Here is a 26,089-nt window from a genome sequence, read left to right on the forward strand (position 1 = left end):
GGGATCTGCTCGTCCCCTGTATGTAGCAGAGCCGATCAAACAAGTGCTGCTTCTAGTCTCCTATGGAGACTATTGAAGCAAGCAAAAAGTGAAAAAAAAAAGTTTTTAAAAATATAGAAAAATTTAAAAAATATAAAAGTTTAAATTACTACCCTTTTGCCCCATTCAAAATAAAATATATAAAAAAAAAAACCCTACATAGACATATTTGGTATCGCCGCGTTCAGAATCGCCCAATATATCAATATAAAAAAAGAATTAATCCGATCGGTAAACGGCATAACGAGAAAAAAATTCTAAACGCCAGAATTACGTTTTATGGTCGCAGCAAAATTGCAATAAAATGCAATAACGGGCGATCAAAACATCGGATCTACCCCAAAATGTTATCAATAAAAACGTCAGCCCGGTGCGCAAAAAATAAGCCCTCACCAGCCCCAGATCCTGAAAAATGGAGACGCTACAGGTCTCGGAAAATGGCGCTATTTTTATTTATTTTTTTTATTTACCAAATTTTGCAATTTTTTTTCACCACTTAAATATAAAAGAACCTATACATGTTTGGTGTTTATGTAACTCGTAATGACCTGTAGAATAAGAATGGCAGGTCAGTTTTAGCATTCAGTGAACGTGGTAAAAAAATAAATAAAAAACAACTGTGGTATTGCACTTTTTTTGCAATTTTACCGCACTTGGAATTTTTTTCCCATTTTTCCGTATACGATATGGTAAAACTAGCAATGGCGTTGAAAAGTACAACTCGTCCCGCAAAAAATAAGCCCTCACATGGCCATATTGACCAAAAAATAAAAACGCTATGGCTCTGGGAACAAGGGGAGAAAAAAACGAAAAAGCAAAAACGGAAAAAGCTCTGGACCTTAAGGGGCTAGAGATCTCCTCCTCTTGAAATAACGTTCTGCCGTTAAATGTGCCCAGAAATTATTTTCAGACCAATAAATCATCCTTCATATTCTGAGTCACCCTAATAAAGTGATGAGCTTGCCCAATGCTTCTGGTTGCAAGAGACAATCTTCTGGAAAAAACTCTGCCCATTGGTATCACTTTAAACGCGAAATTCAACAAACCTAACAAAACCTGTAATTGGTGTAGCTTTTTTAGAACTGCTAACCTGATCCACGCAAAACTGCAATTTTTCGACTTTTTACATGGGCAACCGCAAAACAAACTGCTCCGTGTCGATCTCTATTCCTAAAAAAGTCAAACAACTCACTGAGCCCTCTGTCTTCTCCTCTGACAAAGGGGCACCCAATGCCTTCATCAACTTACGAAAAGTAAGTAACAAGTAACGACAAATCTTGAAATCACCTGGGCCTACGAACCAAAAATCATCAAGATAGTGCGTCAAAGAACATAACCCAGTCTCCCATTTCAGCAACCATTCTAAAAAACAACTAAACATTTCAAAATAAAAACAAGATATAGAACATCCCATTGGTAGGCACATATCTACAAAAAAACTCTCCATCCAAATGGCAACCAAGTAAGTGTATACAATCCACATGTATTAGCAAGAGTCTAAAGGCTGCTTCAATGTCTGACTTTGCTAATAACGCGCCTTTACCTGCTTGTTTGACCAAGAATATTGCCCTATCAAAAGATGTATATCTCACTCTTGCTTCTTCTTTCGATATACCATCGTTGACGTATAACCCTTGTGGAAATGACAAATGATGAATGAGGCGGTACTTGCCAGGCTCCTTCTTTGGTACTAAACCCAGAGGAGACACTCTCAGGTTTTCAATTGGAAGAACCGAAAAAGGTCCAGCCATTCTGCCAAGCTCCACCTCTTCATCAGTTTCTCCTTAACTATATCCTTTTTATCTTCAATTGACTTTAAGTTTGAACTGAAGAGAGACACTGCTGAAAATTGAAAAGGTATCCTAAAACCCGCACAAAACCCCTCCTGTAGGACCTTTGCTTCCTCCCTCTTGTGATACCGATCTAGCCAATACAGTAGAGCTTTCTTTTTCACTGGTGATCTCATTTGCACTGGCAGAACCCACTCTGGTATTCTGTTTTTATCACCGGAAACACCGCACTGCGGCATGTGCTCCCCCACATATTGTGCATTCATGCTTACATTTGCATGTGGCATAAAAACGGCAGTGTCCATCATTGTATAACCAACATGTCTCACTAGGCTTTGTCGGCGGAAATCCTCATCGTATTTCCACCAGGCCAATCCCCCGCGTAATTTATGCGCACTAAATATGGTATCCATGTAAACCATTGAGTCACCCTGTCCTGGATGCCACAAATGTTTAATAAAGCTGTGTCTGAGAGCAAGGGGGAGGTTCTCTAGTCAGGGACCATTAGCATGCGGCACCTCCTGTCCCAGGCCAGTAGGGGGAGCAGGCTGCCCCTATAAAAGCTGGAACTGGGGGCAGGGTTAGAGAGTTCTGGACAACCTGTCTCTGGAGTGAGAGGTGTCCCAGAGAAGGGAGAGCCAGTTCAGCTGAGGCTGAGGAGGAAGAGTGGCAGTAGAGGAGCCATGAGCCAGGGACGGAAGGCGAGGTGAGCCTGTCCTGGCTGAGAGAGAAACTGAACTACCGGACTTTGGTGTCCGAGGCTGTTAGGATTCCAAGTCCTGCAGCAAATAACCAGTCCGCAGGGGATTGTATGTCCCTTGGCCTAAGAAGCCCGGAGGTTCCACCACAGCAGAAGGGACCAGCAAAGCTGCACCAGGCCAAGAATAGAAAGGAAGCCAAGTTGCAAGCCATACGGGCGAGAAGACACGCCGAGCTCAGGAACGTGGGCTGTTACACCACCAGGAGGGAAATAGCCAGAAAGAGCGCAGAGAATACGGTAGGCCTTCACCCTCACCCTGACCAGGGCCAGCTTCCCACTTGCTCTCAGACATCGAGGCCCCCGCCTAGCCGGGGCTGTTTTTGGGTCATCTCACCTGTTCTAATAAAGACCCTGAACTGTTTAAAAGGCCTCTGTCTCCTGGCTATTGCGACCGGAATCATCCCCTCCATCATCCATCTATATACTGCCCTGGGGCCATACTCCTCCTGTGGGGAGTTATACTACTTAGTGCTGCACACCTACATCTGCCCCAGCGGTCTGCACTGCAGCGGCGGTTAACCCTGACCGCAATCCACGGGTGGCGTAGTCGGACATTTAAAACCCAACAAATAGATTGCCACAATGTTTGGTCTGACCACCCTGAGCCACGGGATCGGGTTGCCACTACTACACCCATCATTGCGCAGAAGCCCGGTTCCGAGTGCCCCACGGCCCAGGGGGTGAGTCACCATCAATTCAGGACCTTTTTCCGGCTGTAGCCGACAGGTCTCATGAGCCAAGACAAGAAAAGCCTGTAACCAATTCCCGAATGTCTTGGCCACTTTAACCTTTTTGTTGTTCCTTTCAAAAGAACGTTCTTTATCAATAGACACCTGATCAGCGGAAACAAGAGACCAAATATCAATATATTCACAACGCCTGATCTTCTCCCTTGTTTCCCCGACCATGTGAGTACCCCAAGGTGCTGCTCCGCAATAAACGGAGTCCCTGAAAATTAAACCTTGTGTTATAGAATCCACCCCAGGCTGAGGAGAACACTCCTCACCCGGTGTTAATGGTGGGATACACTGCCCACTTTCCTGTTATAGAATCCGCCTCGGGCTGAGGAGAACACTCCCCACCCGGTGTTAATGGTGGGATACACTGCCCACTTTCCTGTTCCAAATTTGTTATCACATTTTTTAAAACCGCAACTAAATCTTTATTTGTATTCTGTGTTTGAAGTGGTGTGGACCATGCCCGTTGCACGGGACACCCACCCTCCATACGACTCCCGATCTGTGTCCTTGATGTTGCACCGGCCAGCTTCCTGAGTTGTATATCCAGCTCTGTTCTCTGTGTGGAAACTCCTGTCACCGGCCGTGCAGATGCTCCATCTCCCCGTGCCACGAAACGATCATCCCTGCGTTCGCAAGGAACCGTGTGCCGCCTATGCAGTTCTTTTTCAGGTAAGAGACCGAAGTGCCAGACCGTGAGGATGAGCAGCTATTGACCTGCGAAATTCTATTACCTTCATGTCATCGTTTATCGTAACTGCGATGTGCCCTTATCACACTCCATCTCTGTGCCTTCCTTTCCGTAATTCTGCCGGACCCTGCAAAAGAATGATCCGAAGAAGAAGCTGCTTCCGAAATATCTCCGTTCATGCGATGAGAGCGGCAACTCCAACGGTCATCCCTCCTAGAGATGAGCGTTGTTCTACTCGAACTGTTCGCCAATCTCAAATTCGAGCTGTTTTGGGCGGTGTTCGAGCCGGTCGGCGAACACGAACAATTTGAGAAAAATTCGGCTGTTCGAGGTTATGTTCGATAACTGTTCGTGCACCAAAATCATAACTGGATTTTTTCTCAGTAATGATGAAAATTAATGTTAATACGCAGTTTGAGTGTACAGCGGGGCGGGGGGAGGGGCAGGGGATGGATCTCTGCAGGAACAATGAAGATCTCCATTTTTTTTTCTCTTTCCCGCATTTGCAGTGGGGAGGTGCAATCTGTCAGCCTATCAGCAGCGCACACACGGAGCGAAGTGCTTTTTTTCACACAAGCAAGGGCATGTGTGATTGGCAGTGTATGTCACATGTCCTTGCCCTATAAGACCAAGCCATTTTCCCCGTCGCCACCATTTTCTCACTGCTGCAGCTGCGTGTTAGACGGCACCGCTGTTGCTGTGTGCGCTATACCTTGTTAATTTCAAGCCAATTTTCGCACAAATATACAGATAGCTTGGGAGTAGGGAATAGTTGTGATTGCAGTCCTTTTAAGGACTAGGTTACAGCATTTCCTACGACTTTTATCAGGCAGGTCTGTGCTCTTAAATAGATAGGTTGTGGGAGTAAAGACTAATTGTAATTGGAGTCCTTTTCAGGACTAGGTTACATCAGTTCCTATCAGTTTTTGCCAGGCAGGTCTGTGCCAGTGCTGTGCAAGTTTTTTTCACAGCATTTGGCTGAATCTAGCAAAGCTAATCCTTTTTGGCCTATTGCAGAGTGTGTTAGTCAGTGGAGTAGCCTATCTGTGTTGCAAGATATACCACCTGTGTATAGAATACCAATTTTTTTACTGCACCTAGTGAAGTAAAATCTTTTGGGCATAGCATCATTCTATTAGTCCATCTATACTGACCTCCATCAGGTTGCAAACTGAATATAATTTTTTTCTGCATCTAGCTCTGAAAAAATATTTGGGCTTCTAGCAGTGTGTGGGACTTGGTCTATTAGTCCATCTATACTGACCTCCATCAGGTTGCAAATTAAAAATATTTTTTTTCTGCATCTAGCTCTGAAAAAATATTTGGGCTTCTAGCAGTGTGTGGGACTTGTTCTATTAGTCCTTCTATACTGACCTCCATCAGGTTGCAAATTAAAAATATTTTTTTTCTGCATCTAGCTCTGAAAAAATATTTGGGCTTCTAGCGGTGTGTGGGACTTGGTCTATTAGTCCATCTATACTGACCTCCATCAGGTTGCAAATTAAAAATAATTTTTTTCTGCATCTAACCCAGCCAATAGTTTTGGCCTAATACCACAGTTTGGCCACTCAGCTCTGCTCGGTTACCATCCATTGTTTTTTTGTGCAAACAACTCCAGAGTTGTGAATTAGTTAACCACCAAAATGAGTGGAAAAAGGCCTGCTGCTGGTGGAAAGGGGAATAGGCGTGTTGGGAAGGGGAAAAAAGGTTGTGTCCGTGGGGTAGGTGCAGAAGAAAGACCATCTTCCAGCCAAACTAAAATGTCTACTTCTTTTAGCGGACAATGTGATAAGATCCCTTTCTTACGGCCACGCCAATCGCTACAAATTCCAGATGAGGCACAAAAACAGCAGGTGCTTCAACGGATATCAAGTGCTCCTTTAAGTGGGCTCTCCTCCACATCAACTTCAACATCACAAATACTCCAGTCCTCAAAGGTGTCACCCAAATCGCACTTGCTTCCTCACAGCTCCCAAATCTCCAGCTGCCCGTCTGAGTATGAGGTAGAACAGATGGTTGAGTCTGCAGAGCTGTTTACTCATACTATAGCCTGGGAATCAGAGGTCGACTCCAGCGCTTCTGTGAATCCAGACGAGGAAATGATCTGCACTGATGCCCAGAATCTTTATGAGTCGGATCCAGGACCAGACGCAGAAGGTTCTGACCATAATGTAGACCCTCATTCCCAAACTGTAACTCCTGTTGGTGGAGACAATGAGGAAGACGATGATAAGACTCAAATACCTGATTGGAGCGACAACTTTAGTTTTTTGTCAGGGCAGGAACAGGTTGGCTCTGAGGACGACGGGTGTGATAACTCACAGGGTGATGATGATGAGGTCGGAGATCCCACTTACTGTCAACCCACAGTCAGCCAAGAGATGAGGTCAGCAGAGGAGGTGGAGGAAGATGCTAGTGACGACGAGGTCAGGTTGCGCCTTCCTGGACAGAGACGTAGTACTGGAAGCACGTCAACAACTGCATCCTCAAACACAACTCTGCCTCTCACCACAAGTCGTGGTGGCTCTTCAGGTCGCATGGGTGCTAAGCCTTGCATAGCCTGGGCATTTTTTCAGATCGATAAAGATGACCCAACTCGTGTTATCTGTAACATTTGTCAGCAAAAGCTAAGTAGAGGCCAAAAAATACATAGTTTGAGTACATCATGCATGAACCGGCACATGGACATGAAGCATAAGTTGCAGTGGGAAGCTCAGTGTGCTACAATGCGGCCTAGCCGGCCGGGCCAACCACCGTCTGCCATATCTTGTGCATCCGCGGCCTCTTCATCCTCTGTGACTGGGGGGACAGCAGTCACACCTGTTTTGGGGCGCAGACCTGCCACCTCTTTACCCGCAACAGCCAGCGTGATTGGCAGGTCATCATTTTCTTTGGAGGTGGTAACACCAGCTGGTGTTGAGCGCTGTCCGACATCGATAGCACCACCTTTGGATCAAGGCAACCTAACATGTCCGCCTGCATCTTCCTCACAGACCGGCAGTTTGCCGGGGACACCCTTATCAACCCCGTCTAAGCACAATAGCCAGCCCTCGGTCCCTCAGATGTGGACAAGTAAAAGACCATTTCCTCCTAGCCATGAGAAAGCTAAGAGGTTGAATTTCACCATCTGCAAGCTCTTGGCTACAGAAATGCTGCCTTTCCGCCTGGTGGACACAGAGGATTTTCGAGACCTTATGTCCGTCGCAGTGCCCCAGTACCAGATGCCCAGTCGGCACTACTTCTCAAAGAAAGGTGTGCCTGCGCTCCACCAGCATGTCGCACACAACATCACCGCTTCTTTGAGAAACTCTGTGTGTGACAGGGTGCATTTCACCACAGACACTTGGACGAGTAGGCATGGACAGGGGCGTTACATGTCGCTGACTGGGCACTGGGTAACTATGGTGACAGCAGGACAAGGGGCTGCTGTCCAAGTCTTGCCATCCCCACGAGTTGTGCGTCAATCCTCTTTATGTCAAAGTTCCTCCACTGCTTCTGCCTCCTCAACCTCCTCTCGGTCTTCCACCTGCACCCAAAGCCTGTCTGGTCATGCCACAAGCTTTCTAACTGCGCAGAAGGGATCCTGCACACCTCCTTACTATGCTGGCAGTAGGGCTCAATGTCATCAGGCGGTTTTTACATTGAAATGTCTGGGAAATGTGAGTCACACAGCTGAGGAGTTGTGGTCAGCTCTGGAGAACCAATTTCATGAATGGTTGTCTCCACTGGACCTGAAACCAGGGAAGGCCGTGTGCGACAATGCTGCAAACCTGGGTGCGGCCCTTCGCCGGGGCAATGTCACACACGTGCCTTGTATGGCTCACGTGTTGAACCTGGTTGTCCAGCAATTTTTAGCCCACTATCCCAGACTAGATGGCCTTCTGCAGAGGGCACGGTCGCTGTGTGCTCACTTCCGCCGTTCGCATCCCGCAGCTCAGCGACTTACATCTCTACAGAAGTCGTTGGGCCTGCCACTTCACCGGCTAAAATGCGATGTGCCTACCCGGTGGAATTCAACTCTGCACATGTTGCAGCGACTGTGGCAGCACCGACAAGCCCTGGTGCAATACGTTCTGACGTATAGCCTGGGCCAACGAGATTCAGACGTGGGGCAAATCACGCTGGAGGAGTGGTCTCAGATCAGGGACCTATGCACCCTTCTGCACAGTTTTGAAATGGCGACGAAGATGTTTAGTGCTGACGATGCCATTATCAGCATGACTATTCCGGTGATTTACATGCTGGAGCACATGTTAAACAGAATTCGGAGTCAGGTGGTGGCACAAGAGGAGGTGGAGGAAGTAGAGGAGGAGGAGTTGTATGAGGAAGGGCTAACATCTGCAAGGTCCAGACGGTCGGCAGCACCAAGGCGGCAGGCATGTGAGGGTGGGGGAGATGATTTTACCAGGGCGCATGGTAGCAGCCAAACTAGTGAGGAAGGTGCAGGAGCCCAGGAAGAAGTGGAGGACGAACTGATGGAAGACTCATCAGATGAGGGAGACCTTGATCACATTTCTGTTGTGCGAGGTTGGGGGGAGAGGACAGAGGAAGGAAGCATGATTGTTACCTCGCCACCAACACAACAGGGACTTGGTGCTCCTGGATGCGCAACACACATGAGTGCCTTCTTGCTGCACTACCTGCAACATGACCCTCGAATTGTGAGAATTAGAAATAATCCTGACTCCCGGGTTGCCACACTGTTAGATCCCCGGAACAAAAGTAAATTTGCAGAAATTATTCCTGCCATAGAAAGGGATGCACGCATGCAGGAGTATCAGCAGAGACTGTTGCAGAATCTTACATGTGCTTTTCCACAAAATACCAGTGGTGCACGTAGTGAATCTCACAGTTCCAACTTGCCAACCGTGGGACCGTCAAGTGTTCAGCACTCAAACCGTAACAGAACCACAGTATCTGCTGGTAACATCAATTTTGCGGAATCATTTCACCACTTTTTTAGCCCATCCTTTGCAAGGCCACAGGAGACAAGAAGTCTGACACATAGTCAACGCCTAGAGACGATGGTACAGGAGTATCTCCAAGTAAACATTGAAGCCACGACTGTGTCACTGGACCCTTGCTCTTTTTGGGCTTCCAATCTGGATAAATGGCCGGAGCTAGCCACTTACGCCTTGGAGATCTTGTCATGCCCCGCAGCCAGCGTTCTGTCTGAACGTGTGTTCAGCGCTGCTGGTGGTGTGCTGACAGATAAGCGCACGCGGCTCTCCACTGATAATGTAGACAGACTCACGTTCATAAAGATGAACAAATCATGGATCCGAAACGACTTTTCTACCCCTGTGTCATCCTGGGGAGAGTAAAAGCTTGATGATTGGTTAAAATCACCCTACCAACCGTTTTAAGCTTTCAAATTACTAATCATGTTTATCTGTATCTTGACTGGAAAATAATTTGGGCTTTGTAGCAGTGTGCAGCACTGATCCTATTAGGCCATCTATAATAAGCTTCACCAGATTTAAAATTAAAAATAAATTTTTAGCTGCATCTAGCCCGGAAAATAATTTTGGGGCTCCGAGATGCGCAAGACACATAAGTGCCTTCTTGCTGCACTACCTGCAGCATGACCCTCATATTGTCAGAATTCGAAGTAATCATGACTACTGGGTTGCCACACTCTTAGATCCCCCAAACTTTTCGATCAACCTTTTCATTTTAATAAAGACCAAAAAAATGGTCATTTTTGAAATTATAAGCATTAGCAGGTTGTTAGAAACTGAAATCAAACAGTTTTCAACTCAAAACTTTATTCTAGGTGATGTTACATTTTCACATAGGACCCCTTGTTCGAAAGGAGCTTCTGAACTCTCTCGTCCATTGAATTTGTCAGGTTTTGGATGGTTTCTGCTTCAATTGTTTTGCATGAGGACAGAATACCCTCCCAGAGCTGTTGCTTAGATGTGAACTGCCTCCCGCCATCATAGACACTCCTTTTAATGATGCTCCAAAGGTTCTGAATGGGGTAGAGGTCAGGGGAGCATGGGGGTCACACCATAAGTTTGTCCCCTTTTATGCCCATATCAGCCAGAGATGCAGATGTTTTATGTGCAGCATGAGATGGTGCATTATCATGCAGAAAAATGATCTTGCTGTGAAATACACGGTTCTTCTTCTTGAACCATGGCAGGAAGTGCTGTTTGAGAAAATCCACATACATTATGGAGTTCATCTTTAGCGCCTTCAGGGATCCTAAAGGGGCCGACAATCTCTCTCCCCATGATTCCAGCCCAAAACATTACTCCACCTCCTCCTTGTTGGCGCTGTAGCCGTGTTTGCGTGGGGTGTCCATCAACCAGCCATCCTCCACTCCATTCATCTGGACCATCGAGCGCTGCACGGCACTCATCCGTGAACAAATCAGTTTTGAAATCAGTCTTCATGTAATGTTTGGCCCACTGGAGCCGTTTCTGCTTGTGTGAAGTGGATAGAGGAGGTCGACAGGATGGCGTATGCACAGCTGCAAACCTCTGAAGGACCCTGCATCTTGTTGTTCGGGGGACGTTGGAGGCACAAGCAGCTTCAAAAACTTGTCTGCTGCTATGACAAGGCTTTTTTGCCGCTGCTCTTTCAACCTGACGTAATTGCCTGTAGGAAAGAGTCCTCAATTTGCCCTTATCAGCACGCACACGTGTGTACTGTGAATCAGCTACATACTTCTTGATTGCCAAGACACTTCATCCTGATCATCTCACAATGTTGATTGTAGTCATGCCTTGACCTAAACACTCCACAATTTGTTGCTTCTCAGCAGCCGACACATCCTTTTTCTTTCCCATTTTGGCAGAAAATGTAGGCTGCTTAATAATGTGAGAGAGCCTTCTTAAGTAGTCTTGCCTTTCATTGGACACACCTGCCAAACTAATTAGCACAGGTGTCTGCAATTGCTTACAGTGATATAAAGAGCCCTGACACACATCACCATCAATGAGTTTAACTGACAAACAAACAAATTCTTCCCTTATCACTCCTAAACACTTTTTGCATAATAATTTGGAACGCGGTGTACATGTGCTTTTCCACAAAACACCAGTGGTTCACGTAGTGAATCTTACAGTTCTAACTTGCCAACCGTGGTCTGTATGGAATTGTTCAATAAAGGGCCCAAAATTAAGATAACATAGATGGGAGAGGTCTCTATGAATAGGAATTCCTAAGTATTTGATACCCTGTGAGGGCCAGGCAAAGGGAAAGTTGGACTGGATGGAATCCTATATGGATTTAGGGAGGGAGACATCGAGGGCCTCAGACTTCGCTGCATTGATTTTAAAATTTTACCATGTAACAAAGTGATCTATTTCAGCCATAACAGCAGGGATGGATATATGTGATTGAGTGATATATACTAGGACATCATCAGCAAATAGAGAGCACTTGTACTCGGTGCCTCCCACCTCAATCCACCTAATATTGGGGTTATGGCGAATTGATGAGAGCAGGTGCTCCGTCACTAGGATGTATAAGAGAGGAGACAGAGGACATCCCTGCCTTGTCCCATTGGTGATTGTGAAAGGTGATGAAAATGTTCTGACGCACCCCCTGGACCTTGGGACACCCGGAGCCGGACCCTTTTTGGTGGATGCTGGTGGTTGTAGTCTTCGTGGCGGCGATCCGGTTCCGTGGCTCAGGGCGGTCAAACCAGTGGCGGAACTATTTATGTGGTTTTGATGTTTAAATGTCCGACTACGCCACCCGTGGATTGCGGTCAGAGTGAACCGCTGCTACAGGGCAGACCGCTAAGGCTGGTGTTATGGGTGCAGCAGAGCGTAGCATAACTCCCCACGGGAGGAGTATAGCCTCAGGGCAGTGTATGCGGAGGATGGGGGTGATGGTGCAGGGCAGCAGCAGTAACGACACGGAGTCAGTGATGCAGTTCAGGGCCTTTACTCACAGTTCTTATTATCCAGACCACGTCTGCAGGTAACGGCTGCCCACGTCGTACTGTGCTCACCAGGTGAGGGGCTCAGACAACTCCCAGATAACTTTGGAGCGCTTCACAGGACCCCCTTTGTGTGTCCTTTGTCTGGCCTTTCTTACCAACACTTCTGTCCGGCTGCCTCGGGCCTCCTCTTGGTAAACTTGGCGCCAGTTTCCCTGACCCTATGTGGTGCCTTCCTAGCGGGTGGAGCAAGGGGCTGCGCCACATAAAATGTCAGAGCCTCCGGTTTCTAGCTGAGGGTCGTTTCCTGCCTCCACTAGTTCGGGGACCGGTCTCCCCCTTTGGCCTGACCCCTCCACGCAGGTGGATTCGGGCGTGCGGTGGCGACTCGCCCGTCCGCACCCCTGGGATCCCTTCATTCCTCGTTCCTGGAGCCTTCTCCGCTCCTCTTCCTTCCTTCTCCCTCTTGCAGGCCTGGGCCTCTGTTACTAGGCCCGCCTCCGGAGCAGAGCTCATGCAGAGCCCCTGCTCCCTGCCACTTCTGCTCAGACTTCTCTGCACTGAACTAAGATGGTGCCCACCTTTTATACTCCCTTCTCAATGCACCCAGGAACTGCTTCCTCCCTGCTCCTGCACTACAGGGTTCCCCTTCCTCAGTGTTCCCTCCCCCCACTCCAGCCAGGGACAGGGACTGTCGTGCCCATCTCAGGGGCATATTGGTCGCCCTGCCCCACGGCAATGTGGTGTAATGCATGCAGGTGTCGGGTCCTGATCCACACTCCATCCTTACCTGAGAGTGAGATATCACACCTCTGGGTGAGGTGCAATACGTCTGTAGCAACCGAGCCCTCAGGGTGCTACAGTTCCATTTATCTTCAGCCTAGGTGACGTATTGCGATACAGGGCCGTGATTTTGGCTATAAAAGGGTCCCCTAGACCCCTACCCCAAGCTTTTTAAGAGAATCATATATGGCGTGCCAGGAGACTCTATGGAATGCTTTCTCAGCATCCAACGAGAGTATCTAATTACAAATTTTTAACTGCATCTAGCCCAGGAAATACTTTGTGCCTAGTAGCAGTGTCTGCTAGTCAGCGGATTATCCCGGCTGTTAAGCAAGCTACACCACCTGTAGTTTAGACACTTAATTTTTTCAAAGGAAATGCTTCGGGACCATGGGATACTTAGTGAAGAGCATCAGGAGGCACCCCAAGGCATAGGGGCTGGGACTGGCAGTAGGATGCCTTGCGGTGGACAGCCGAGCTCGATCCTTATAAAAGCTTTTTAACTGCAGCAGCTTTAGTGGACGCTACTGGAGCTGGAATTACCGCGGCTGCTGGCATGAGACTTGCCCTCCAATAGATCCTTGTAAATGGATTTAAAGTGTATTCATTCAAATTAGAGAGACAATTTAAATTAAAAAGCTTAGAGCTGCCTCCACCACAGGGGGGCTCGCTCGACCCACCAGCGGACAGGCACCAGTATTGGGAGAGGGGGGCTGGCCGTCAGGGTTCACCGCGGCTCTGGCACAAACCCGGCGACACGGAGGTGGCACGGGCAGGAGCGGACTGGCCGTGTCGGCTTCTCACTTTTTGGATTTTAGAAGGGCATGACATGCCTATATCTGTGTCTCCCCCTCCTTTTACTCCTCCACCTCTTTTATTTTCGCATGACTATATGTACTTGTCACTTTTCCATGTGTTAGTTATGTCTTCTGAGCAGTTTGTCAGCTTTTGGACACCTTTGAAGGTGTTTTCTATGTGTTTCTATGTGTTTTTGTTTGCCTGCCATTGGTTTTAACGGTGTTCGAAGGTGTTCGACGAACAGTTCAACGAACAGTTCGGCGAACACACGGGTGTTCGACGAACCGAACCGAACTCGAACACTACGGGGGTGGCTCAACACTAATCCCTCCCCGATATAATATTCACATTTTTATAATATTCAGCTCCACATCTATATGTGGACCGAGTTCTATTTGTTGTGTGATCAGAAACACAACCTCTGCCTTGACTATTGATCAAATTGCTCCTACTTGTGGAAAGGCACCCTTCTGCCTATTGATTCTTCTTTTCCTGACATCTGTTCTGTATCCATTTGTATAATACTTTCCATCTGCATGATTCCTGAAGGGGTTAACCTTCCATTGCCTGTTGTCACATCCTCCCTCAAGTTCTCTAGGCAGCTTGCACCCCCCCTTATCTCCTCTCTCTGGATATCCTTACCAGCTCCCCCCTTATCTATATCAATAAACTGTTCCCTGTGTTGTGTCAGCAATACATTGTCCTGCTCACTGCAATTATCCGGTTCAGCTGCAATTCTCTCCTGTCCAGTCATGGTAGATGAACGTCCTTTTCTTTGAAATGAACTACTTCCACTGGTGTCATTCATGCGAGCCCGGGGTCTTCCTGTACATGGACCTGGACTTGGATGGAGGCCTTGCACGCCGTCTGGGACGACTCTGCTGTAATCTGTTATCCTGTGTTTCGTACACGGCTTCCGGGGGGTGAGGAGGGTTATCTATGAATGCCTGCAACCAGCCAACTCCTTCCTGGGCAATTTTCTCCCTCAAAATCTCTTCCAAGCCTGACATCTTGTTTCTTCTTCTCAGGTAAGACGCTGTGTGACTGTTCTTTGCTGCCTTTTCCTTGGTGTGTATGACCATTTGCATACCACGCCCCCAAATCTCTCGTGCAGCCCCAGACCTTTCCCGCACTTTTAATTATACCTTAAGGGTCTCAACACTAACTCCCTCACAGTCATTGGCCCTTTTCTTATTTTATTCAGGGCGTTATACTTCTGTGAGACTACAACTCCGAGCATTCAGGAGAGGGAAGGCGGAGGGTGTAACTGGCCCTGAGTCATGGAGTCATCAGTGAACACCTGGCACCATAATAGGGGCACATTTTGATCATTGCTGGGTTACATGTGCAGCGGGATGGCTCGTGGCTCACCGTGGCACGCTGGGGTGTGAGCGTTCTAATTGGGCGAGTGCTCGTTAAGCCCTGGTGTCGGCGCCCCTTGTGACCGGCCGTTTACAGTAAAATCAGATACAAAACACAGAGCAGGAAATATTTGTCCGCTTAGGTATTCGGCACAACAAGTGGCACGCCTAATGAGCCGCATGGAAAATGTGCTGCTGTTGACAGAAGAGACCACATGTGACATTGGGAAGCCCTCCTAGCACGAGGATGATGGGGGTAACAAGCTGGTATGGGAGAACGTATGAGCACTGCGGACAAGTCTCCAAAACCTTTACACCTATGGGGATATGGAATGTGCTTATTTCCCTAAATAGATAGATGAGGTCCAGAGAGGGCGTAATGTGACACAAGTGACTGCTCTGCCCCCCTCGGGCCCTTCACTATCCACGGCAGTGCATGGGATCACCACCATCATGGAGCTGTTACAGGTTGTAGAGCACTCACCCAGCTTTCCCAAAACTCTGCCAAAAGGAAATGAAGGGGATAACTGACTGACTTTTGAAGAAAAAAAAAAGGGTATGTATATACAGTACATATACACATACTTTTTTTAAATGGCGCCTGCATAGCGTGATATCGGCGCCATTTTAGTGAAGACACATTAGCAGAGTCTATATGGCACAAGAGATCGCGGTATACGTTCTGTGTCTACGCATACCGCGATCTCCGGCGCTATACACTCCTCTTACCTGTCACCTGGAACGACTGGATGCGTTCTTCTGTCTGGGGCCAGACTGCGCATGTTTTCGCCCATCCTGGTATTTGTGCCCCCATCATAGTCCGCCATCCTGGCACTTGTGCTCCCCCATCCATACAAAAAAAAACACTCCTCCTCACCTTTTCCCCTTTCCCTCGTCCTAATGGCACTGGAGATAGTATGCGGTAAGTGCTTACACATACCGCGATCTCCGGCACCACAGTCCTCCTTCCTCGTCCTCCACCCTCTCACCTGTAACGGCTCTGGCCAGACTTCGCAGGTGCATTGCACTTGCTCAGTCTATAGAGGCTTCGGACAGACGGACACATCTCCCGTTATATATATATTTTTTTTATTAAACTTTTAAACTGTTTAATTGTTCCCCTCGAGCATGTGATCACTTGTACATTAATTACACTGCAATCACAACTGTATAGTGTATTGTAACTTTAGCAATCGTCTTTAAGGATTTGTGCACAAGTTTTTGGTGCAGAAATTTCTGCTTCTCTTGGCAGAGAAAACTCAGCGTACAATACTCACTTTTTTTTTTATGCATTTTTGGAGCATATTTAATGCATGAAAAAATTGATGTGCTGCAGATTTAAATCTGGAAGTCAACGTGTGCATAAGACATCAGGGTTCTCATTCACTTTGCGGGCATCAAGAAACCCTTCAGGTTTTGCGACCAATCTGCAATGTGCACAGGCTCTAACCGTCTTACGTCAAGTTCTCATGATGAGTTTTTGATGACTTTTTGATGTTGCAAATTTTCTGCACCCATTAAGTAAAACAGGTTACCTGCATTTTTTTCAAAAACTCACCAAAAATTCATTGTGGAAATGCAGCTTCAGGCCATGTTCACACGTTCAGTATTTGGTCAGTATTTTACATCAGTATTTGTAAGCCTTAACCAGGAGTGGGTGATAAATACAGAAGTGGTGACGAGTTTCTATTATACTTTTCCTCTGATTGTTCCACTCCTGGTTTTGGCTTACAAATACTGATGGAAAAAAACTCACCAAACACTGAACGTGTGATGGTGACTTTAAGGACAAAGCACTTTTTTTTTTTTTCTTTTCTTTTTTTCTCCATCGACAGCTGTACTAGACTCGTGTTTTTTTGTTTTTTTTCCCCTTTCTGTGGCACAAGTTGTAGCGTCATTCATTTTACCATGTAATGACCTGAAAAACAGGGGGGAAACCTAAGTGGCATGAAATATATATATATATATATAGTTTGGACACACCTTCTCATTTAAAGATTTTTCTGTATTTTCATGACTTTGAAAATTGTACATTCACACTGAAGGCATCAAAACTATGAATTAACACATGTGGAATTATATACTTAACAAAAAAGTGTGAAACAACTGAAAATATGTCATATTCTAGGTTCTTCAAAGTAGCCACGGTTTGCTTTGATGACTGCTTTCCACACTCTTGGCATTCTCTTGATGAGCTTCAAGAGGTAGTCACCGGAAATGGTCTTCCAAAAAACTTGAAGGAGTTCCCAGAGATGCTTAGCACTTGTTGGCCCTTTTGCCTTCACTCTGCGGTCCAGCTCACCCCAAACCATCTCGATTGGGTTCAGGTCTGGTGACTGTGGAGGCCAGGTCATCTGGCGTAGCACCCCATCACTCTCCTTCTTGGTCAAATAGCCCTTACACAGCCTGGAGGTGTGTTTGGGGTCATTGTCCTGATGAAAATAAATGATGGTCCAACTAAATGCAAACCGGATGGAATAGCATGCTGCTGCAAGATGCTGTGGTAGCCATGCTGGATCAGTATGCCTTCAATTTTGAATAAATCCCCAACAGTGTCACCAGCAAAGCACCCCCACACCATCACACCTCCTCCTCCATGCTTCACGGTGGGAACCAGGCATGTAGAGTCCACCCGTTCACCTTTTCTGCGTCGACCAAAGACCCGGTGGTTGGAACCAAAGATCTCAAATTTGGACTCATCAGACCAAAGCACAGATTTCCACTGGTCTAATGTCCATTATTTGTTTTCTATAGCCCAACAAAGTCTCTTCTGCTTTTTGCCTGTGCTTAGCAGTGGTTTCCTAGCAGCTATTTTACCATGAAGGCCTGCTGCACAAAGTCTCTTCTTAACAGTTGTTGAAGAGATGTGTCTGCTGCTAGAACTCTGTGTGGCATTGACCTGGTCTCTAATCTGAGCTGCTGTTAACCTGAGATTTCTGAGGCTGGTGACTCGGATAAACTTATCTTCAGAAGCAGAGGTGACTCTTGGTCTTCCTTTCCTGGGGCGGTCCTCATGTGAGCCAGTTTCTTTGTAGCGCTTGATGGTTTTTGCAACTGCACTTGGGGACACTTTCAAAGTTTGCCCAATTTTTCGGACTGACTGACCTTCAATGATGGCCACTCGTTTTTCTTTACTTAGCTGCTTTTTTCTTGCCATAATACAAATTCTAACAGTCTATTCAGTAGGACTATCAGCTGTGTATCCACCTGACCTCTGCACAACAGAACTGATGGTCCCAACCCCATTTATAAGGCAAGAAATCTCACTTTAAACCTGACAGGGCACACCTGTGTAGTGAAAAACATATCCGGTGACTACCTCTTGAAGCTCATCAAGAGAATGCCAAGAGTGTGCAAAGCAGTCATCAAAGCAAAAGGTGGCTACTTTGAAGAACCTAGAATATAAGAAATATTTTCAGTTGTTTCACACTTTTTTGTTAAATATATAATTCCACATGTGTTAATTCATAGTTTTGATGCCTTCAGTGTGAATGTACCATTTTCAAATTCATGAAAAGACAGAAAAATCTTTAAATGAGAAGGTGTGTCCAAACTTTTGGTCTGTACATATACATATATATATATATATATATATATATATATATATATTTTTTTTTTTTTTTCATTTTTACAGATTTAAAGTTATATTCATTTTACTTTTTATATGTAACACCCCTTCAGGGCTACCACGGTACGCTGGGTGTTATGGGGGGTCTCACCTCTCTAGGGCGCAGTGCCTCCACCCGAATCTTGATTGGAGCTCTCTCTAGAACTGCAGAAGGACTGTTATCTTCTGCCAGGGACTGATTCGGGAAGCCCCTGCCTTTAGCTCAGTACACACTCACCCGGAACAGGAGTAAAACAGTTAACAGGTTTATTGCTATGCAGCAGAAATGAGGTGGATTTAAAGAAACAACATGCAATACAGGTAACGGTGCTCTATAAAAATCATATACACATCACAACCTAATTCTTCCTCGCCCCTGCAAATATAACGTAGCAGGGTTCCCCTTTTCTTGTATTAACTCAGTCCAAACGTTGGGGCCCAGTTGCCGCGGATGTTGGCGCGCAAATTTATAACCGTTGGTGCACTTAGATGAACATTAACGTAAAAAGTCTGGGGCGTAGGGTACTCACTGTAACTGGCGCTGGTAGAACCACAAGTCTCAAAAGGGCACTCACGGTGCGTCTCAACCGGTTGTAGGTTTCCTTGGACACCAGCTGGGGGCGGCAGGATTCAGGCCTTTATACGGTGGGAGTGCCGGCAGAACTCTCCGAGTCCTTGATGTCACTTGCTTCACCGGGTGACAGAGCCGCGCTCTCTCCAGATGCGCGGGTATATCAGAGGGGACGGCAACGCTCCGCAGCGTAGCGGGATACAAGTCCACAGCGCTCCGTCTTTCACAACAACAAGCTGCCACACTTCCTTTCCTCTCTAGTTTTACTTTCACTTTTTCTCCAGCTCCCTCCCCCAAGTCCCTCCTCCCTCCTATCTTTCCAGGCTGTGTCATCTGACTGAAACAAGGGTCCATGGGAATTGTAGTCCACTGCAGCTCAGGGAAAGAACGATTAATGTCTGTAGGTCCCTGTTTAACAGCAGCTGCAAAGCTCTTCTTAGTGTCTGTAAGTCCCAGTATACCAGTAGCTGCTCTGACAGTTCCATGTGCAGGTGTTACATATATATTTCTTAAACCTGTGATCGCTTGTAGAATACACTGCAATACTATAATGTATTGAGAAATTTGACTCGTTTATAGCTTGACAGACGTGTGGTTCTTGGGTAGGCCCTTCGACTACCAAGGCGACCCAACTGTACTCATGGATCACGTCGCCGATGGTTGTCGGAACCGACAGCGCCATGTTAAAACTACCACTGTTATGCGTGACAGTGGCATTTAACAGGTTAATCTCTTACATTAAGCGCTAGATCTGATCGTATCATGAGCTCTGGCGCGATGTCCAGCTTGGTACGAGCCCTAATCTCGACATCCATTGCTGCTTGTGTATGGTGGGTGCACGTCCGCCAGTGAGGATTATATAAGGGGGATTCAGCCTGAATATATGGTAGCAAACGCCACGTCATCAAGTATTCACAGGACACCGGATTCTGCTCCATATGTCTATTTATCTGTAACGATGGTTAACGGTTTTATTTTTTTTTTATGGTGACGCTCGTGCACGTCTGGACGTTAGTACGGAGCCATCGCTAGCAGGAGACGTCCCCTTCTCACCGGTCGGCTTTAATAATGGCGCTGTCTGCGTCTGTGAACTGCGGACAGAAAAACATGAGATCCGATTCTGCCTCTGGATCATTTCCACTCAAAATCTAGAAATATCCCGAAATGTTAAACATTCTGTTCAGCCGTCTCTTAAAGGCGCACTCCACACAGGACAAAGTGGGTTCACTAAGATAAATTTGTTGCCCGTAGCAACCAATCATAGCTCAACTTTTACTTCTAAAGTGGCTCAGAATGCTGCATTGTGGCTGGTTGCTATGGGCAACAAGACCATTTTGTTTATGGCATATGTCTGCGGTCACGTCTGGGCGTGTCTGTATCTCCTTCTAGACGCCATGTTGATATCGCAATGTTCCTTTTCCGGAATCCGGAGCGGAATGAGCCGGCGGAATCCATGATTCCAAATGAAATGTTCATGACAAGTGCGATGACATCACGGAATATGCAAATCGCTTAGGTCACCCGACCACACCCTCTGACTAAACAAAGGGGCCACACCCACTTGCTATGTCATTGAATTATGGCATCACAAAAGTAAGGGGCTACAAAAATCCCCCCTGGAGCCCTGGGCCATCACTTACCTTGCTCGTGGACCGGAAGAAAGTACTGCCATCATGCCATCAAGAAAGACGCAAGAACAGAGCGGACGTAGGAGGCGACGCAGAACAAGGTGGAGACCCCTCAAACACCATGCCGGCCGCAGGACAGGTGATAGTATGTCCGCCATCTAGCAGCGATGCGGACAGCAGGGTACTCACGTTTATTCTCCTCTCAGTTCATAGACGCAGACGTCGCCGGAATGCAGTGTAAAGTCAGAGGACGCAAGGAGTGAAGAACATGTCTCCCCGTATTCTCCCCGTATCCACGCCACTACTCAAGTCCCTCAACGCTTTCAGATGGACGAAAACCATAGTGAATCCAACATAATGCGACCGTAGACATTAGTCAATAAATCTAAGGAGCAAAACTCTTGTGTTCTGTGATCATTTTATGATAGAATCTGTGTTTTATATTTTTGTAAAAATATAAAATTATTTTATTAAAAAAAAACATAAAAAATGTCATGAAATAAATGGAAAAAAAATCATAACACCACAAATAAACAAACAAAAGAATTATAAATATAAAAAATTAAATAAAATGTAATATATATATATATAGGAAAAAAATAAACACCACAATAAAATAAAGTAAAGAAACTAAATGAAATAATGTAAAAATATTGTGGGGAATCTGGAGGTATCATAGAGGTTATGTTATTGGTTACCCTCCCTACATGCTACGCAAAAAAATGGAAAAGTGTGTCAATCACCATTGAAGGAGGCGGGGACATGCAAAGCACAAGGCTTGGAACGGTGCACTGAGCATCTTGGCCACGCCCAGGCTGCACCACACATCTAATTAGCATGTTTGGTTAAAGTTCAGTTTCTGCAGAAATGAGGCACCGCTTGGAATGGTAAAAGCGAGAGACAGATGACCTTGATCTGGCATGTCAGAGGTGGGGTGCCGGACTATTGAGGGGGAGATACGTAGACTGGTAAATTGTTTAGATAGCAATGCCTTTTGGGAAGAGGTGGATATTGTTACCCTGTTGTGTTTTTAAGCTAAAATTTCAGGGTGAAGTGTAAGGTACCATTTGGTGCATGCAATCTGAACAAGCAGAGCTGCAGTGTAAAGTAAGAAGGATAGACATGGCTGCTGCCTGAAAGGACAAGTGGTGAATTTTTGAGCCACATAAATCAAGAATAAGATTGAGTGGCTTGGAGCTGCCATTGTAATAACTCTTGTATAACCCAGCCTTACATACAGACCCCCACCTCTCCCATACATCAGAAGGGTCCTGCCCATTTCTTCCATGTGTCACCCCCATAGGGAAGTTTGTCACATCTAATCGATATGTGAAATGCGTCAGAATCTCTCTCCGGTGAGATGATAGAAATGTGGCGGTCTGATCAGGAGTGCTGACATTTAGTTAATAAGCCTTCCATGTTGTCACCCCGGGGCACAGGCTGAACTTCTAATCTCCGTCTGATTAAATATGTATTATATTCATACCCAGGTTTCCTTTCTATAATAAACTCATTGTACCTGCTCAATCTGTAGTTTATAAAAAGGTTACAGGTCACACATGGAGAGTGAGCAATAATGTGATCCGGTCCGAAATAGAGGAGATGGGGGGAACCAAAGATAGGGGGAACCATGTAGTGGGTGAGGGTGGAGGACACACTTTTAGGAAACACTTATTGATTCATATTTAATCTACGGCCATCTTAAGTTCAAGGTCTTTGATTGTGGTCTTCTGTCGGGGTCCAGCAAAAGGCTGCAGCTGGCTGAAGATACACGGTCCTCGTACTCTGGCCTTGAGACGAGGAGGGAGTCAGAGTTAACCACTGTCTATACCCGGTCAAGGTCCTGACCTAAGAAAGGCCTTGGAGGGGAGCAGAGGAGATAGGATCCCGGGGGGATACGGACGGAGCGGAGTAGCCACCTGTATTCTTTACTCTGGCCTAGTCAGAGGGATTCCTGCTGCAAGAGGGATAACCAGCCCCTGATATCTGACTTTGTCACTTCACGTCTCAGTCAGAAAAGCCCGGAGGCTTAGTGGATCCCAGGGGGATACGGACGGAGCGGAGTCGCCACCTGTATCTCTTATACTGCGTTTATCCAGTGGGACCCGGCCTTACACCACGTTCATACCACACACAGTCAGGAGGAGACTCAGTGGGAGAACTTACCAAGGAGAGGAACACACACCAGCGGGGTCTGGACAGGTGCTCCTGATCTACCTGGGAAGTGCTGAACCCCCTTTGCGGTGGCCGCAGTACGCCGTGAGTAGCAGAGGGAAGCTTTGCGGCTGAAAGTTCATCTAAAGTGAGCAAAGACCCGGATGACTTCATTCACCGCCTCCGCTTGTTTATTCCCGCGCGGCACTGTACCCACCATTCCTCCTCACACTGCCCTGAGGCCTGCTCTGCCTGTGGGGAGCCGTCCCATCCTAGCTGCCTCAAACACCAGCCTCAGTTGGCTGTTGCAGCGCTGGTGGCCTTCATCAGGAACCGCAGGTGGCGTAGTCGAAATACCACTCATCCTTAAAAGCCCATTATTTTTAGGTGACAGCCCTGGGCACGGAAGGGGTCGGGGCCGCGACTGCATCCACAACCCCCCTACACTGACCCGGCTCCGAGTACCCCAACAGCCCAGGGAGGGCGAGGAGTCACTCACATCTAATACAGAAGGCACTGCGTAAGCTGCACAGGTCTCTGGTCGGGGCGCATGAGGACATGGGGGGAGGGGGACGGAAGACGGTGATTGAAGGCTAATTAGATTTAAAATTGCATTTGGAAATGGATTCTGAAAATAGCAGATATTGTGAGACCCTCCAACCGTGCCACTTGCAGGAAATATTACACAGGAAATGGAAATATTGTATTTTTTTCTTTGATTCTTCGGCCCTGCTGACGCTGCGCTGTCAGGTAGACATCAGAGGAGGCTTCATCATAGCGGCTGAAGCTGCAATTATTTACAAAGGCAGCACAGACTATAAATCCGCACTATGGCTCTGTACTCGGCTGGATATGTTCACCGGGCTTTTTTTCTTTTTTTTTTTGTTGCAAAAAATTCCTGTTGCTGAATGAATGGTATTGTGGCTCTCGTCGACATTAAAGGGGATTTCCAGTTTTAAGTAAAAATTGCGCTATCTGCAAATTTCAAACTTCTGCAACATATATATATATATATATATATATATATATATATATATATATAAAAACCTTGGTTTTAACACTCCAGTCTTAAGATCTCTGGTTGTTGTCAGTGAATGAAAACATTCTTGCTTACATTCCCAGGCAGTAAACCTATGTATATCTGAAAAGCTGATACAAATGTTGTAACCAATACTCTGTGAACTAAACAGCCTGGACCTCAGACTGACACATTGTAGCAAATCAGCAGAGAGGTTTGTGCAGCTGATGTTCCCAGAAACTGTGAATGGAGGGGTGGAACGCTGGCACGGCTGCATTTCAGAGCCCCTTTTCCTAGGATTAGATGGTGGCCCCAATCCTTTATTCTATGGATGGGTAATAAATTTTAAAGGCCGCACCCAGAAAGTTGTGGTGATTGCTACTCTGAATGGAGAATGACCGGGGATCAAAGTTCAGTGCTGAATCCGCTGTTATTTAGTAATCGTGCAGAAGATGGGAGTAGTAGTGCTGTTTCTGCAGTTGACACCAAGCTGTGCAGTATAAAGTTAGGGCATTACCACATTGCATGTAATTTCCTTTGGTGTCTCATTGCAACCTGGGAACTACCGCCACAATGACAAAGTTGCAAATGTTTCCAAAAGTGTTCGATTTCCTATCAATTCCCTTGCCATAGACTTCGATGCAAGTCGTATGAGGCTATGCCTTGCATGAAACGTTTTATTTATTTTGAAAGCAAACGCACAGCACTAACATACTTTTTGCAAAACCAGTCACCTATCACATACACAAATGGTTTTTAGTCCCAGCTTAAGTGTAAAGTTCTCAATCTAGGTATAAATGTGTGCACCATATGTACTATACAAAAAAACAAACTAGGAGAGTCCCTGGTAGAGAAGAATCTGGGTCTTCTTGTACATCAGACTAAATAACAGCACAATGTCAATTAGCAGCTTCTAAAGCTGCCAGGATATTTGTCATGAGGCCTGGACTCTCATGGATAATACTACTACTTTATAAAGCGCTAGGGCGGCCTCACTGAGAATATGCAGTTCAGTTCGGAACCCCAGTTCATAGAAGGTATTCTCTTTTTTTACATTTTTAGGGCAGTTTTGTTCTTGTTTTTCTTCAGTACTTAAATAGTCGCATGATAACAAGAAAAACAAACGTCGCCGTCTAGCCCCAGCCGAAATGTAAAGTTGCGCATCTGGCTACCAATAAATTGTGACCCCCATAAGTTTTAGAGAAGGAGCTGGGAGAGTCACTTGTAGAGAAGGAGCTGGGAGAGTCACTTGTAGAGAAGGAGCTGGGAGTGTCACTTGTAGAGAAGGAGCTGGGAGAACTTGTGGTTCCCAGGCTGGAGGACGGCACCATGTTAATCAGATGCTTCTATATTACCATATAAAAGGCATGGACTCACGGCACAGGGATGTAACAATACTGGCAAATTTCTTAATGTTTACGCATACCCCCTTTCTATTAATGCACTCTCCCATCTCTTGGATAAAATGTCTTCTTTCATCCTTACTCAATAGTCAGCTATGTCGCATTGCTCAGACCATCGCATTCCTGAGTCTACCAAACTGGTTGTTAAACCAGCAGCCGGTTTCTAGTATCTGGGGCGATGCAGGTCGCCCATCTCTGCGTTTCATTGTACCCACATCCTCAGGATTTCAATTTTTGGTGCATGAGAAGCTTAAAATGCACTAAACTTATTCCAAAGTCTGCACCTCTTCATTAATTTATTGCATGCATGTATAATTGCACATGTAGCACCCTGAGGATTCGGCTGCTACAGGGGTATTGCACCTCAACCCAGAGGTGTGATATTCCACTCCCGGGTAAGGATGGAGTGTGGATCTGAGCTCGGTAGGCTGCATGCACTACATACATCCCATTTCCGGGGAACAGGCCGACGGTACTCCCACTTAGAAATGTGCAGGTACGACCGAGTCTGTTCCTGGCTGGAGTGGGAGGGGGGTGGTACATCCCAAGTAGTGTAGGGGCAGATAGGGGGAGCAGCCTGGGTAAAGATAGGAGCTCATTGGGTGCTGGTCACCTGAGCTCACACATAGAGGGTGTATATAAGGTGGGCACCAACTAAGATCAGGGTCAGATGCAGAGAACAAGTCAGATGCAGAGAACAAGTCAGATGCAGAGAACAAGTCAGCCAGCAGAGGAGAAGAGAGACCCAGAGTGAGAGAGGAGAAGAAAGACCCAGAGGGGGAAACAGAAAAGAGGACTCCAAGAACCCAACTTAAATCCCCGGGTGAAGAGTCGGCACAGGGTACCGGATCC

At 46.5% G+C, this 26,089-nt stretch overlaps 2 gene segments (V, D, J or C); both read left to right on the forward strand.

Annotated features, from left to right (window-relative positions):
• The window catches only part of LOC141259189 (immunoglobulin lambda variable 5-37-like), a 444,830-nt gene that overhangs the window by 305,368 nt on the left and 113,373 nt on the right, over positions 1 to 26,089 (forward strand).
• Positions 1 to 26,089, forward strand: part of LOC141259172 (immunoglobulin lambda variable 5-37-like) — a 212,054-nt gene that overhangs the window by 68,303 nt on the left and 117,662 nt on the right.

This window comes from Phyllobates terribilis, unplaced genomic scaffold (genome assembly GCF_046119375.1).
Source record: "Phyllobates terribilis strain yellow unplaced genomic scaffold, ASM4611937v1 Scaffold_1__5_contigs__length_1240528914, whole genome shotgun sequence".
NCBI lineage: Eukaryota > Metazoa > Chordata > Amphibia > Anura > Dendrobatidae > Phyllobates > Phyllobates terribilis.